This window comes from Orbicella franksi, chromosome 13, assembly GCF_964199315.1.
Source record: "Orbicella franksi chromosome 13, jaOrbFran1.1, whole genome shotgun sequence".
Lineage (NCBI taxonomy): Eukaryota > Metazoa > Cnidaria > Anthozoa > Scleractinia > Merulinidae > Orbicella > Orbicella franksi.
This window is the reverse complement of record NC_138157.1, coordinates 19144013-19161696: the sequence shown is the minus strand read 5'-3', so window position 1 is coordinate 19161696 and position 17684 is coordinate 19144013. Positions and strand designations below refer to the sequence as shown.

The 17684-nt window shown below is 39.5% G+C and overlaps 1 pseudogene across 1 annotated transcript; it reads left to right on the top strand.

The window, feature by feature from the left end:
• The first annotated feature begins 1633 nt into the window (after positions 1–1633).
• Positions 1634–17399, top strand: LOC145465097 (uncharacterized; annotated as a pseudogene). Its single transcript, XR_014041513.1, has 3 exons — positions 1634–2498; positions 3318–8496; positions 12312–17399. The product of XR_014041513.1 is annotated as an uncharacterized LOC145465097 (transcript).
• The last annotated feature ends 285 nt before the right edge of the window (positions 17400–17684 follow it).

Below are 17684 nucleotides of genomic sequence, written 5' to 3'. Positions count from 1 at the left end.
AAAACTTAGAGCAAAATTTCCTGCCATTACATGTGGCTACTCCATGGTGAAAATTTCCTCCCTCAATGATGCTTTCTCAGAATTTTTTGAACTGGAAGCAAGCCCAGTAGAAGGTCAATCACTGCAGCAAAAAGATAAGAAAAGGAGAAAAAGGAAAGGCGAAAAAAAAGTTAAAAAAAACAAAAAGCCTAAAGACGTAGGTCACTTTTTCGTCCAAAAACTCAAAATTTTGATTTCTGTGCATGCCCGAGCAAAAACGTGATGCTAGTGGAAAGAAAGGCACGCTGTCATGTTGCAAATGCATTTTTGATTAGATTAGAGTTAATTTAGCCATATCCAGCCTGAAAATCTCCAAAATGTCCAAAAAATGCATTTTTGGCAAAAAGTTCTGAGAGTTAATGGGTTTATTAAAATATTGCGCACAGATCCACACCTTATGGCTCTATCATTTAATTTATTAGGCAAGACACGAAAATGACAAGAATACTTCCTTTTTGACAATTTTCTCATAATATGGGCCTTATATGAAAGTACATGTATGTGAAGGGGCTGCCTTGTTTTAAATTAAAGATATACAAAAGAGTTACGTTTTCTGTCAAAATGGTATACAAAAATTTAATGGGTTGGACCTTTGGGGCAGAGCCTCCCTGTATAAAACTCTATTGAGTACTCCACCCCCAGGTTTGATTATAAAACTCAGTGAAATCGAATACCAGTGTGAAAGTCAGTTCAGTAGTAGGCCTCCGTCGGTCAGGGTTGACCATGGGTAGCATCCTAGTTGTCTGCTTGGCTGGAGCACCGGTGTCTGTGGCTGTAGAGGCCGATGCAGGAGTGACAGTCTCTGTTGCAGAGGCCACATTTGTGTTCTGTAATGCAAAAGTCAGTTCACAAAGTCAGTTCAGTTTCACAATAAAGGTAGTGAAAACATTCTTTCCAGTGTTCTTTGGTCTCTTTTATATAGTAGTATTTGGATAGTTTGCCCCATAAGCTTTTTTGATACTTTTGATTGATGTTTGTTTCCCCATCCTGGGGAATTTGATCAAAGGATTTACATCAATAGGTGGATCCGTCCGTACAATTTGTTGAGAATTTCTTGAATGGTCTGCTATGACCGGTCAACCAAAAAGCAGTATATTCTGTTACCAAAAGATGTATTACATGTTATGGTTCCATTTTTACCTGTACTGTATATTTTTTCAAACGAGTTAAATTTTCATCAAAGGGGAAGTCGGAGTCTGGGACCAGTAAGTTATTTGACCAGCAAATATTTGGAAATTTGCAATGATTGCTTGTGCAGCCTAGTGGAGATGAAAGTGGACTACAAAGTCAGAGATCAAGGGCTCAAAATTAGAAATAAATCCTGGGTGTCCCTATTTCAAATGCTGGTCAAAAAAACTGTAAATATGTTACCTTGATGAAACCTTGGTTTCCTGTTAAAAATGACTCTGCTTCACATTTAGCATTGAATATCCAACAATGTAAATAATCTCAAGTTAATTCTATCTTCAGTATTTTGTGTTCCTCTACTTAGAGAAATTTTACTTGCGTTTCTGAGGAAAATGATTTGGTGATAATTGCTGTTCAAATTGCTCAAAGACATGCAAGAGTACTGCAAAAAATCACAAAGGTAAGGTTACTTTATCGATTGTTGAAAATTTGTTCAAAACTACTTGCAAAATCTTTTTCAATTCCCACAAAGCTCTTATTATAATAAATACTCAGTTCAATCATCTGTAGTCTTCTGTGACTTCTGCTCATTAAGTTCACAATTTTGGACTAGCTGCGGTACCAGTTCTTCCCTAGGTTGTATGATTCACATCTTGCATCTTACAAAGCCATTTTTAACTCAATCTGCATATAAAATGTTGGAGACGCAGTGAACAAAAGTGTGGTACAGTGGGGAAATAGATATGGGAGGGGAGATTTTTTGGAATGACAAAAATCAAAATGTCCAGGAATTGACATACCAAAAACTTTGGAATCCATAAGTAACTACCCCCAAAAAGTAGTGAGTTCCCGAAAGTAGCGTAAAAAAAAATTGTGGCCGCTAATAATTCCCAAAAGTAGCCAGCCTAGCCCTATCACCACCCCAAAAATCGTGATACCAAGGTGCAATAGTGTATTTCTTCCAACCTATAGTCTGTTGAAAGGTGTGTACCATATCTTAAATTTAAAGCACTCCACAACATGAAGCATTGTGAATTGTAAATTTGGAGTCAATTAGTTAATGTTCTGCCATGTTAAAACAAAACGCGTAGAATTTTCCTCAAGTAGCCCCTGATGTTGGTTAATTTGAAAGAATTAGTCTTGTTTATTGAAAATAGTTGAGATAAAAGTTGAATGTCAATTTTTATTGGGTGAGAAATGTTTGGATCGAGGTTGATTATTATTTTTATTTTCTTGAATAAAAAAGTGACCGACGAAAAGTGCAACCAACAAGAGGCATCCAGTTGATTATTAACAAGCAAAGCCAAGGACTTGAACTCAGGACTATCAAGGTACACTAGCCAGTGGACAAAATGGAATTTGATCCAGGGACCAACAGGCATCAACATTGTAGAAAAATAAAGCTGAGAATTAGATAGAAAATTTATTCAACATAGCACGTCTCCCAGGACTGGTCTTCCAGGCAGTCACCCTGAAAGTCACCCATCAAATTTTATTTCCTGTAATGTGATGAAACTTTCCATAAAACTAAGAACCATTTAGCATAGTCTTTAGACATGAACTGATAAAGCAGCCATCTTTTTGTCATCTAGGTGCACTTTGTAATTTACTAATTGTGACCATATACTGTAACTATCATACAAAACACCTGACAGGTATACATTGCAACAACTGTAGGATCTAGATGTTCTTTTGACATGCCATTCAATCTTCCCTCAAACTAATTTACAATACATGTGTTTTTACTGATGCAGTTTCACCATGTGAACTTAATATTTGCTGATAAAAGCATTATTTAAGTCTGACTCTTGGAATGTTACTGTTTCTTGATTTGACTTCAACCAAATGATTTTTTTAGTATATTTATATGTACTGTGAGATACAGACTATGATCACAAGTGGCTACTCATATTTTACAAGGATTAGGAAAACAAGAAGAAAAGTATCCATAAATTGAACCTAAGTGCCTTCTAATGAAAAATGAGAATTCTCCCAGGGTGAATTGTTAACAAAAAACTGTCTGGTCACAATTCTAAATAATAACAATATTACTGGGACAGTGTTTATCACGAAGCCTGCCCCTAGATTTCTAGTTCTTATAATAAAATCATTACGATCACTTAAATTTTCCTTTGCTTTGTTTGTTTTAGAATTGCTATCACATCCTTCAAGGGGACTGACAAAATTCCTGTATAAATTTAATAAAAACTTTGCCTGACTCCAAAGGCTGACAGACAAGTGGTCAAAGGTAAGTCGAGTGCTCTGAGATTTGAACAGTAACTGTTGTTATTTACACTTGTTGTTATTTACACTTGTGGTTCCACATGGCATTTGGGGCTCTTGCAAGGTCTCACATCAATAGCTTGATACCCTTCAAATAAGAGAACAGTAGAACAAACAACAGAACCTTGGGGTTAGGGTTAGACACAACGACCTAGGGCTCTTGCAGCACTTGAACCTGAACCATGTGATCCAGAGTCCTGAGCATGTTAAACATTGGCTACAAAAAAAGGGAAAAGCAGTGAAAAATCTAACATATCAGAGTGAAGTTAAAAGTTTGCACAACCTTGAGTAAACTAGTCCACATCAAGTGGTGTAAATTATGTTCACATGGAGAGATTTATAAAAGTCTGATTAGCCCAGTGGGAGTCAATGCAATGCAAACTAATTTAACAACTAAAAGTGGTAAAATAATGTGATTGCTTGCAGGTTTATAGAATAATCTTTATTGAACAAACACAGTGCATTGGGGTAATAATTATTGTGATGAGATAGAATTGCCTGAAAATAAGGCGTCGGATACAGAAGTTAGTGATATCTAGTGTCCACATGTTGAAATTTGTCTTGTGACTAGACCAGATATTTGTTAGAATGTTGAGTCACATTGTCAAAGTTGAGACTGTGTAATGACATCATTGCTTTCAATCCAGAAAATATCCATACTCTACTTTTTTTCTGAACTGATCCCCTCATCCGACCCCCTAGTTTCTTAGGTTGATTAAGATGATTTGTTAGTTTCGGCTTATGGTTATGACAGCGTTCACTTCCCACCAATGTGGCTGGGTTTGAGTGTGGCCTAGTACCATCTTAAATTGTAGTATGAATCTTCCTCAGTTACTCTAATCGCCTCATGCGTATTGCCAAGTTTTCTTCTCTGTGTAACAGAGTTTCCATCACTACTAAAAAACAAGAGTAACAAAGATCTGAAAACATTCACTTAGCAAACTTTAACTTTAACTTTAATTAATAAAATTGCCTATAGCGTGCTAATCCGGCAAAAGTGGTCAGCAGGGTGTTCAGGTGACACTTACAGTGAAGGTGAATACAAATTAATTAACAAATAGCAAACGAAAATACTTACGCGCGTATACGAAACGTCTTTAACGATTCAGTTTAAACGTCTGAAGAGTCGTAAAACACTCGTACTCACAAATTTAATAATCGTTGGATGTTGTCCTTCAGTAGCATTTTAAATGAAAGTGGTAAAAGTTCAACTGAGGCTTTACACTACTGTAAAATGATATTAAAATCGTTTAAAAAATCCAAGCTTTCGCCGATCTAAGGCATCATCAGGGATAAGAAAAAATATTCCGCGTAAGGCTTATACAGATGTTAAGTAAAAACGTGTGGAAAGCGAAAGAATGTGGGGGTAAAATATTCCGCGTAAGGCTTATATACAGATGCAAAGTAAAAACGTGTGAAAAGCGAAAGAATGTGGGGGGTTTTACCCTCCACATTCTTTCGCTTTTTGCCGTTTCTAATCGGAATGCGTCTCGGTCGAGCAAGTCTTAGAATTGAATGAAGAGCCACGCATAAAGGCTCGATACCAAGCACAGAAGCTGATTTTGCAAGCTTAGGACTTTTTACCACGCATTTGGTGCTGCTGTAATACATTTTATCAGAGGGCTCATCATAAGGTCAGGCGTGAATGAGTTCGATGTATCGGATTAGGTGAACAATGAGACCTTGAGTGATTTGCATAAAGGAAAATAATATTGGACCGGAAGTCTAAACTATTTATAGACTACAACAGAGATTAATTGAGCCAATCAGAAAAAAACTTCCTGTTTTTTCGTCACAAACGCCTTTTGGCGTCGATAAACCAGGCTGATACAGTCATTTGCAGACTAAATGCTCGGCTAGACACGTTTACTTGGCATAACCGCAATTTGTAGAAAAATAATTATCACGACTTGGTGTACGTCTTGCGTGACTTGTGTCAGTTGTACCGCAGTTCTAAGAGCGTAGCCTTGGTAGAAGCAGATCCACGTGTTTGCCTACAGATAACAAATAGCTGTGTTAGTCTCGACGTCGACAAAATATAGCTCGTCACTGAGGATTGACCTCACACCATGGATGAATACGTAGTGGTGTTGTTGGCCGTTGTAGTTTGTTTATTCACGACTTCAACCTGTGAAAACGAAAGCAAGGAGCCGTGTTGGCTCATAGGTAAGGGATCAGGCCGCGAGAAAACAAAGCAAGGAACTGTCCTCCTGGGAGCATATGTTAATTGTATCCTGATGAGCCAAGAGTCTGAGGTGAAGTTTACGTTTGACATCAACTGGGCGCTAGATACGGCAGAAGTTGATAACAATACTTTAGTTGCGGTCAGTGTTGTATTCTGGTGTCTGTCGTCAATTGAGCTCGATTTCATAAATCCGCAAAACACAGCCAACAAAAATATTTTGCTCGGTCTGTCATTCAAGGGTTCTTGCAAAGTTTGGACACGAAACCTTGCCGTCTTTGCTAAGGCAACTGATTTCCGAACAATTGGTTTGGCAGGAGAGAAAACGACATGGTCGAGTGAATCGTCCTTTACAAATGTAACGCAAGGAAGTGACAGTCTTATAGACGACTTCAGAGAAATTGCGGTTGTTAAAGTTTACAGCAGTCTTCCTGGAAACATCCCTCGTATGTTCACCTACACCAAGAACGTCTGGCCAAACATGGCTGAAATGGACATTAGAGGTACTCCGATTAGTGAGATTCCAGAACAATGGAAAATGACAATGCCTCTCCTACAAAGGCTTTACTTGGTAAAGTGCAATTTGACAAAACCTCCAAAATTTCCTTGGAATAACTCCACCCTTGAACTCTACCGTGAATTGAGAAGAACAGACGATCCTGGTCTAAACTTGTTCCAAGTTCAAAGCAACCTTTATGTCCGTGTACTGTATCTAGACAAAAACAACATTGAGGACTTAACGTCTCATGAGTTTCGCGGATTCTTGCATGTCCTAAGCCTTCGAGAAAACGGTTTAAAGGCAATTGGACCCTCATGTTTTCGCAACTTACAAGAAATTCAAACGATTGACCTCGGCGAAAATAACTTGGCCTCTCTTCCTCAAAATCTGTTTCAAGGGTTACCTTCCTTGCTAAACATTATTCTTGGATCTAACAACTTAACTGTCATTGAACAAACACTATTTAAAGGCCGGAACAACATTGAGATAATTACGCTAGACCATAACAACCTGCATTGTATTCCAAACGGGTTGTTTAGTTCATTAAGCACCCTGAAATTGCTGAATTTAGCTGCCAACAACATCGCAAAAATTGAGGACAACCCTTTCCCAAAAGATTCTCCTTTGCAAAAGCTTTACCTCGGCGAGAACAAGCTGTCTTCCTTTCCTCCGTGGATTTTTCTACTGAGGAAGATTAAGTTAATTGATCTATCGTCTAATCAGTTAACGTTTGAAGAACTTGACAAGGCTTTAGATGATTATATCATACCAGTGGATGAACCGCTTGAAAATGGGCAGCCGCCGATAGTTCTTAATTTGTCCAACAACAATATCACCACATTAGTAGATTCCGATGGACTGAGCAGGATAAAACAGGACGAGAAAATCTCTCCAGTGCGACAAGCCAAATATAGTTACCTTTGGAGAGCATACGTAATCATTCTGAGTGGAAATCCTTTAGTTTGCGATTGCATCATGTCTGCTGTCGCACAAGAAATTGGAAAATTGTTGCAAGAATATCCTTCGATACGATCACGGTTTGATACTTGAGCTTAAGAACAAATCGATGCTTGAAATAAGAGAAGATCAGTGGCTGCGGAGAGAGACTGAGCTTGAAGATCGCAATTGTCCCACAGAATGCACCTGCCGGGAACGCTGCTCCGATGGAATAATAGTCGTTGATTGCGAGGAAAAGAAACTTACAGAATTACCAAGCTTAATGCCACAAGGTCTTATTGAACTGAACTTGATGAGCAATGATATCCGGGATATTCCAGCATTTCCTTACTTGGAAAACGTGACTGTTCTTAAACTGACAAACAACAAAGTTGAGCGGCTGAAGGCCTCCACAGTGGAGAAATTAAAACGTGTCGAGATTCTGCTCATTGATGCTAATAAAATGACAACTCTACCCAGGGAAATTGAATCTCTGAATTTTACAACGTTGGCGTTGGAGCAAAACTTGTTTAAATGCGACTGTACGACTAAATGGATGAAGCACTGGCTGATGAAGAATAGACGTCGAATACGAAACATCGAAAAGGTGTTTTGTAACTCAGAGCATGCTCTTGGCCAAGCGATTTACAGTTTACCGGACGACGAGTTTATCTGTGCTACCATTAAGGAAAAGAACACAGGAAAGACAGTACCTAAAGAAACAATAGCCGCCTGTACCCTTGGTGGTCTGCTAGCTTTAATACTGATTATTGGTATTGTTTTGTACAAATACCATAGACAAGTCAAAGTCTTCATGTACACCCACTTCAACTGGCACCCGTTTGATCGCATTGATGACTCGGATCCAAATAAGATATACGACGCCTTTATATCGTTCAGCGGGAATGATTTCAACTGGGTGAAGAACACGTTACAAGAACGACTAGAAAATCTCGACCCCCCTTATAAACTATGCTTTCACCACCGCGACTTTCCAGTTGGCGAGCCAATCGTGGAAAACATTGTCAAAAGCGTGGATCAAAGTAAACGTATGTTAGTGGTGCTATCTTCCAGCTACGCAAAGAGCGATTGGTGTTTGATGGAGTTTCGTGAAGCTCATCGAAAAGTGTTAGAAGATCGCATGAAATACCTGATAGTTATTCTGTTTGATGATGTGGACACGACAGAGCTGGATGAGGAATTTAAGTTGTACCTGCGAACCAACACGTATTTGAGCGTTAGCGACAAGAGGTTCTGGCAAAAGCTGTATTACGCGTTGCCCCTTCGTTCGTCGACGGAATCAGTTGAGGATAGAAGTTTCGAAAGCGTTGCTTCAAGCGGGAACATTGATAGCTCTGCAGAAATATTACAACAAGAGGCGCTGGAGATGGCTCAAAACACGGCGGACACCATAGTACTTGTTGAACAGTAGAGCCGTCGCATATTCGTCATGGCAGTGTGGACAAACCGAAAAGCCAAATTAAAGAGAAAATAGCGACACAGAAATGAGGCATTCGAAGAACAATAGAAAAGAGTAACTGCTTGTGTGATTCATATTTCTTGAGGCGTAAGTCACTTTGATTCAAAGGCCCTCTGGGCTCCCTCGTGTTACTTGTTTTAGAGTTTCGCCGGACATGTGGCCGCATTTGCCTATCAAGAATTGGACTAGTTTGCAAGAACCTTTTTCCTGTAATGTAAACGTAACCCTAGATAAGGTAAACGCAGAGCGCATTTTCACTTCCAGTATTTTTACAAATATATACCTCTTACTAACCGAGTTCGAGGTCCGTACGGTAAGTTACAAATAATAAATGTTGTTGTTGTTGTTGTTACGGACCGAGTTTTTTCCTCCTTCGATTTATGGCCCAAGCACGAAGCGCGCGCGCCATAAATCGATGGGGAAAAAAGGAGGACCCGTAACTTACAGTAGGGACCGTGAAGACGAGGTTAGTAAGATATTTATTATATCTCTGCTGTGTTGCCTGATGGGTTCGGAAACGATTTCTATTGACGCGGGCTCGGAAATGCTTCAAATTTCTGACGCACCTCGAAAGCAAAACGAATCCGTTTGAAATTGTTTTTAACTCGTTAGCACGCTTTACTGCACAATTCAGAGTATAAGAAAGTTTTAAACTTTCACTTGCTATAAAAGTTAAGAACACTCGGCGATAAATCACGAAACAGTTTGGCAACAAAACCAACTTTAAATTCTAGTGGGCCGCACAGGAGAATACAGCCCGCTAAATTGACCATTCACAGCGCGCGAAGTAACTGAGAGATCGACGCAACCACTGCGTTTCAGCGTTTACGATTCTTAAAAGCCTTGAATACGAGTTCTTGAAAAGATTTTTGGTCCAAGGGCGACAGCAGTCATTTTAAAAATTTTACATCCTTTCAAATATCCTGGACTTGGGGTGATGTCTTTCGAATAAAAACTTCATTCAGCAATTGTCCGCCACTTTTACTTGCCGAGATGGCAAAGATGGCGAGCTTAGTAACCAAGCTCCAGCAGGGTGAATATAGCGTCATATGATGAGCTTTTCGACCAAACAGACCATAGTGATAGCAAATGTTTAGAGGTCATAAACGTGTCTGTGTGGTTTTGCCACACAGTTTTTTTTACACCTTGCTATAAAGCAATGCTAGCGGTCTTTCTAGCAGTGTCCGTTTGCTGGCGCAGACGAAGTGCGCGAAGTTTGCGGCGTGCGTGAAGTACGTGACGCTCGAGACACGTGCGAACTTCTGTCACTGTTTGTGCCTGCTGTCATCTGGTGTAACTTGAAAAGTTACGATTCCAGATAGCCGGAGACCTCCACCTTATGTTTTGAACTAAACCGTAGAAAGTTATTCCTTTCTCTAAACGGCAAAAATATCCATAAATCAACAAAAACGGCACTAGCCGAATGTTCGAAGCATTTCTTCAAGAAGTTGTGTGTCATACCCCGACACATCCCTCAGCGGAAATGTCATGAGTCATAATCTAAGAATATCCAAAAGAATATTTTCAGCCTAAAATCGGCAGAAAAATAAGAATATTCAGCCTGGACCGGTAAAACAATATTCTTATAACAAAAAAGAGTGTAGATCGTCTTGCGTAATATTGTCATAACGAAATTATAAGACTTTTTATGGTAATATTTAATTAATTATTTCGAAGCTTTTCCTGTTCCCTTACGTAAATCCGGCCAAGCCTTTGCGCTAGGAAGGCGGTTAGTGTATTGTATGTTTGTCAAACTACCTGAGGAAGTCTGCGCAAGTTAGACGAATCGCGTCGGAGAATAAGCAATTTTCACAACTACAGTTCGCAGAGTGCTGCTCACTGGTTTTGGTGTTAAAAATTGTCTATGAAACTGGTTTTATGTCGCAGCTTTGAGATCTGACAAGACTCCTTGTCTCCTTGTCTGCAGAACTCTTTGCCGGAGACTATAATCAAGCCAATCAGAAAAACGTCCTGTTTGTCGAAATGCCTTTCGGTTTCGAGGTCTTGACGATATTATTGAGCCATCATGTTTTCACAGCAAAAAAGGAATTCAAACGATTGACCTCCACACACACACACACAAAAAAAAACAACTTGGCTTCTTTGCATTAAAATCTGAAGACCTGAAAAAGATTAAAAATCGAGGAAAATCATTTCCCTAAACTAATTTTTTGTTTTCTCTATATTTATTCTTCGAAAAGGTAACGAAAATAGCCGTAAGCTTTCTCCTTGTAAGATTGTTTGTAAATCCCGATAGTATACAGTGATCTCTAATGTAATTCGACATTTTAAAAATACATCTGGGAAATAACAGATACCAAGGACGGCACATGAAGTATACTTTCCTAATGTTAATTCATTTCAGCAGCTCTGGCTACTATCCTTTTGTCTGTTAAGTGTGTTAGTTTTTCTCAAACCATACTGATGTACGCGTTTTCACATTACCGTGATCATAGTATATCTTCCCATTCTGGGTGCATACAGGGAGATTCATGCTAACGTCATTGTTTACATTTTTGCTCATTTGCATACGGCTTTGCGTACAGAAGGAGACATGTTAGATATGAATTGACTCCGGGCAGCTAAAGAGCTAGTGAAATTTATTACATGGTGAAATATTTAGCTCTTTGTGTGTAGTATTCAAGGAGATATTGTCTTTCAAAAACTGTAAAATGTCTGGGTGGCAAAAGCGTTAATGAGCTCATACATTCTTTGTAAAATTTTGAGTTCAAGTTTTAAACCCGTGTTGCACAAAAAGTATTCAATACATTAGGCTCATATTCATGGGCAGTTTTAATCGTACTATGACCTTTCTATATTCAGAACTGATTTATTTGTAGCTCCATCAGAAACTGTGCTAACATCAGAAACTTGTGCTAACGAGGCAAATATTGTAAACAAGGATTCCCCTATACTCTACACTTTTTAAGTTACTAAAAAGGGACGACCCTCAGGAAGTAATCATGGAAAAGGTTGCGGTTAAATCTAAAGTCCCCAGGCTACTTTCAAAACTTTACGATAAGCGTTTCTCAATCGACTGCGAGGGGCGAGGATGGATAAAATTGTTGTAAAGACGTCAGGGTTGTTAAAATATAATTGTAGAAGACACGCCTTTAATAGACAGTCATACACTCGTTGACACGGAAGCCGTGGTCAAGCTAATATCATTATTGCAATTCCCTCCCACACTTATGGTGTTGTAGTAATACTGTTAATGGTGATATATCGCAGCTTTGCGGTCTGGCAATGGTTGCATGTGGTTAAAGGAGCTCAGTCACGGTATTTTGAGTTATTTTAGCCACGGACAAAACTACCTTTACATTGAAGGAAAGGTGAAAATAACAGTTCACTAAGATAGAAGAACATTAAAGAGATAATAATAAATCATGAATGAACAAGAATGGTTAAAGATGGAGAAAATTGACACAGATTACAAACGACGAACTTCGAAACGTTTTTAGGCTAAAGATGGGCAAACCGTGATGTAGCTATTTTTAAAAATGTTTTGACAGAGATTGTTAACGAGCCAATCCGAAAAACTTCCTGTTTTTCGTCAGAAAAACCCTTCAGTATCGAGCTTTGAATAAAACCTTAAAGTCTGATTCAGAGACTAGTTCAATTTGTGGACGCACCATTGTCACGACTTAGCGTACGTCTTACTTGCGAGCAGTCCTTCCTGTTAATGGCCCACATGTAACAAACACTGCTTCACAGAAATATATATAGCTTGTCCGACAGGAAAATCAACATTGATTTAATATCAGACGATGGGTGGATACGTAGTTGTGTTGTTGACCGTTGTAGTTTGTTTAGCCCCGACTTCAACCTGTCAAAACGAAAGCAAGCTGCCGTGTCGGCTGAATGCTAAGGGATCAAGCAATTTGAGTAATGAAGAAAAAAAGCAAGCAGCTGTTCTCCAGCGGAAATACGTAGAATGTATGCTGATCAGTCAAGAGTCTGGAGTGAAGTTTACGTTTGACATCAACTTGGCTCTAGATGCGGCTGAAGTTGATAACAATACTTTAGTTGGTGTGAGTGTCACATTTTTGTGCCCATCATCAATTGAGCTCGATTTCATCAACCCGCAAAACACTTCCAACAAAAACATTTTGCTAGTTCTGTTTTTCCGGGGCGCCTGCAAAGTTTGGACGCGAAACCTTGTCGCCTTTGCCAAGGCAACTGATTTCCGAACGATACTTTTGAAAGGAAAGAATACGAAATGGTCGAGTGTATCCACCTTGACAAATTTAACTCATGGAAGTGAGAGTCTTTTGAGAGACTTCAGAGAAATTACGTTTATCACAGCTCTCAACAGTCTGCCTGAAAACATCCCTCGTATGCTCACTGATACCAAGAACGTCTGGCCAAACATGGCTGAAATCTACTTTGAGGATACGCCGATTAAAGAGATTCCAGAACAATGGAAGATTACAATGCCTCTCTTGCAAGGGCTTTACTTGGTAAAGTGCAATTTGACAAAACCTCCAGAATTTCCTTGGAATAACTCCACCCTTGAACTCTACCGTGAATTGAGAAGAACAGACGATTCCGAGCAATTGTTCCCAGTTGAACTGCAAAGCAACCTTTATGTCCGCGGACTGTATCTAGGCTATAACAATATTGAGGACTTAACTTCTCATGAGTTTCGCGGATTCTTGCATGTCCTAAGCCTTCGAGAAAACGGTTTAAAGGCAATTGGACCGTCATGTTTTCGCAACTTAAAAGGAATTCAAACGATAGACCTCTTCAAAAATAACTTGGCTTCGCTACCTCAAAATCTGTTTCAAGGGTTACCTTCCTTGCTAAACATTATTCTTGGATTCAACAACTTGACGGTCATTGACCAAAATATATTTAAAGGGCTGAAAAAGATCAAGAGGATATCTCTAGACCGTAACAACCTACATTCTATTCCAAACGGGTTGTTTAGTTCATTAAGCACCCTGGAAGTGTTGCATTTATTTGGCAACAACATTGCAAAAATTGAGGACAACCCTTTCCCAAAAGATTCTGCTTTGCAAGAGCTTTACCTCTTCAAGAACAGGCTGTCTTCCTTTCCTCCATGGATATTTTTATTGACAAAAATTAAATTAATCGATTTAGCGTTTAATCAGTTAACGTTTGAAGACCTTGACAAGGCGTTAGATGAAAATCCCATACCGCTGAATGACCCGATTGAAAGCGGGAAGAAGCCGATAGTTCTCGATTTGTCTAACAACAATATCACCAGATTAGTAGATTACGATGGACTGGACAGGATAAAACAGGACGAGGAACTCTCTCCTGTGCAGCCACGGCAAGCCAAATATATTTATCTCTGGAAAGCTTACGTAATCATTTTGAGTGGAAATCCGTTAGCTTGTGACTGCATCATGTCCGCTGTGGCACAAGAAATTGAAAAACTATTGAAGAAATATCCTTTGATACGACCACGGTTTGAAACCTGGCGATGTCATTGGCCACTTGAGCTAAAGAGCAAATCGATTCTTGAAATAAGAGAGGATCAGTGGCTGCAGAGAGAGACTGAGCTTGAAGATCGCAATTGTCCCACAGAATGCACCTGCCGGGAACGCTGCTCCGATGGAATAATAGTCGTTGATTGCGAGGAAAAGAAACTTACAGAATTACCAAGCTTAATGCCACAAGGTCTTATTGAACTGAACTTGATGAGCAATGATATCCGGGATATTCCAGCATTTCCTTACTTGGAAAACGTGACTGTTCTTAAACTGACAAATAACAAAGTTGAGCGGCTGAAGGCCTCCACAGTGGAGAAATTAAAACGTGTCGAGATTCTGCTCATTGATGCTAATAAACTGACAACTCTACCCAAGGAAATTGAATCTCTGAATTTTACAACGTTGGCGTTGGAGCAAAACTTGTTTAAATGCGACTGTACGACTAAATGGATGAAGTACTGGCTGGTGAAGAATAGACGTCGAATACGAAACATCGAAAAGGTGTTTTGTAACTCGGAGCATGCTCTTGGCCGAGTAATTTACAGTTTACCTGACGACGAGTTTATCTGTGCCACTAATAAGGAAAAGAACACAGAAAAGACAGTACCTATAGGAGCCATAGCCGCCTGTACCCTTGGTGGTCTGCTAGCTTTAATACTGATTGTTGGTATTGTTTTGTACAAATATCATAGAGAAGTCAAAGTCTTCATGTACACCCACTTCAACTGGCACCCGTTTGATCGCATTGATGACTCGGATCCAAATAAGATATACGACGCCTTTATATCGTTCAGCGGGAATGACTTCGACTGGGTGAAGAACACGTTACAAGAACGACTAGAAAATCACGACCCCCCTTATAAACTATGCTTTCACCACCGCGACTTTCCAGTTGGCGAGCCAATCGTGGAAACTATTTTGAAAAGCGTGGATCAAAGTAAACGCATGTTAGTGGTGCTGTCTTCCAGCTACGCAAAGAGCGATTGGTGTTTGATGGAGTTTCGTGAAGCTCATCGAAAAGTGTTAGAAGATCGCATGAAATACCTGATAGTTATTCTGTTTGATGATGTGGACACGACAGAGCTGGATGAGGAATTTAAGTTGTACCTGCGAACCAACACGTATTTGAGCGTTAGCGACAAGGGGTTCTGGCAAAAGCTGTATTACGCGATGCCCCTTCCTTCGTCGACGGAATCAGTTGAGGATAGAAGTTTCGAAAGCGTTGCTTTAAGCGGGAACATTGATAGCTCTGCAGAAACAAGAGGCGCTGGAGATGGCTCAAAACACAGCGGACACCATAGTACTTGTTGAACAGTAGAGCCGTCGCATATGCGTAATCGCGGTGGACAAACCGAAAAGCCAAACTGAAGAGAAAATAGCGGCACTGAAATTAAGGATTCGAAGAATAATAGAAAAGAGTAACTGCTTGTGTGATTCATATTTCTTGAGGCGTAAGTGACTTTGATTCAAAGGCCCTCTGGGCTGCCTCGTGTTACTTGTTTTAGAGTTTCACTGGACATGTGGCCGCATTTGCCTATCAAGAATTGGGCTAGTTTGCAAGAACCTTTTTCTGTAATGGAAGCGTAACCCTAGATAAACTAAAGGCAGAGCGCATTTTCACTTCCGGTATTTTTACAAGTATTTAACCATTATTCGCCAAAGGCGAAGTGAACATTGGTGAATATTCACCCAGACGAAGTCTTGGTGAATATTCAGCAAAGTTCACTGAGCCTGAGGCGAAGAATTGTTTTAGTATAATTATTAGACGTGAATATTAAGGACTACGAAATAACGGACTAAAATATAAAAGTACAGACGCAATTGTTGGTGTGCATACACGTATGCAGCCATAGTTTCAATAATAAGCTTACATATACATCGATTGTCAATCAATTTACTCATCGAGTTCGGCAGTAAAACAAACAAGCGAAACACTACGAAAAATAAATTCATCCGGTACGTTTGTTTTATCGTGGTTGTCTTCATTCACAGTTGTCAGCAATTGTCCGCCATGTTTACTTGCCGAGATGATGAAAGTGGCGAGCTTAGTAACCAAGCTCCAGCAGGGTGAATATAGCGTCATATGATGAGCTTTTCGACCAAACAGAATGTTCAATTCTTATATTCACCTCGAAATTATATTAAAGTCAAATATAGTCAATATATGGCTATCACCATAGTCAAACAGTATCTGTTTGATTATGGTGGTAGTAAATGTTTAGAGGTCATAAACGTGTCTGTGTGGTTTTGCCACACAGTTTTTTTTTTTACACCTTGCTATAAAACAATGCTAGCGGCCTTTCTAGCAGTGTCCGTTTTCTGGCGCAGACGAAGTGCGCGAAGATTGCGACGTGCGTGAAGTACGTGACGCTCGAGACACATGCGAACTTGTGTCACTGTTTGTGCCTGCTGTCATCTGGTGTAACTTGAAAAGTTTCGATTCCATTTAGCCGGAGACCTCCACCTTATGTTTTGAACTAAACCGTAGAAAGTTATTCCTTTCTCTAAACGGCAAAACTATCCATCAATCAACAAAAACGGCACTAGCCGAATGTTCAAAGCATTTCTTCAAGAAGTTATGTGTGTCATACCCCGACACATCCCTCAGCGGAAATGTCATGAGTCATAATCTAAGAATATCCACAAGAATATTTTCAGCCTAAAATCGGCAGAAAAATAAGAATATTCAGCCTGGACCGGTAAAACAATATTCTTATAACAAAAAAGAGTGTAGATCGTCTTGCGTAATATTGTCATAACGAAATTATAAGACTTTTTTATGGTAATATTTAATTAATTATTTCGAAGCTTTTCCTGCTCCCTTACGTAAATCCGGCCAAGCCTTTGCGCTAGGAAGGCGCTTGGTGTATTGTATGTTTGTCAAACTACCTGAGGAAGTCTGCGCAAGTTAGACGAATCGCGTCGGAGAATAAACAATTTTCACAACTACAGTTCGCAGAGTGCTGCTCACTGGTTTGGTGTTAAAAATTGTCTATGAAACTAGTTTTATGTCGCAGCTTTGAGATCTGACAAGACTCCTTGTCTCCTTGTCTCCAGAACACTTTGCCAGAGACTATAATTGAGCCAATCAGAAAAACGTCCTGTTTGTCGAAATGCCTTTCGGTTTCGAGGTTTTGACGATATTATTGAGCCATCATGTTTTCACAGCAAAAAAGGAATTCAAACGATTGACCTCCACACACACAAAAAAAACAAATTGGCTTCTTTGCATTAAAATCTGAAGACCTGAAAAAGATTAAAAATCGAGGAAAACCATTTCCCTGAACTAATTTTTTGTTTTCTCTATATTTATTCTTCGAAAAGGTAACGAAAATAGCCGTAAGCTTTCTCCTTGTAAGATTGTTTGTAAATCCCGACAGTATACAGTGATCTCTAATGTAATTCGACGTTTTTAAAAATACATCTGGGAAATAACAGATACCAAGGACGGCACATGAAGTATACTTTCCTAATGTTAATTCATTTCAGCAGCTCTGGCTACTATCCTTTTGTCTGTTAAGTGTGTTAGTTTTTCTCAAACCATATTGATGTACGCGTTTTCACATTACCGTGATCATAGTATATCTTCCCATTCTGGGTGCATATAGGGGGATTCATGCTAACGTCATTGTTTACATTTTTGCTCATTTGCATACGGTTTTGCGTACAGAAGGAGAC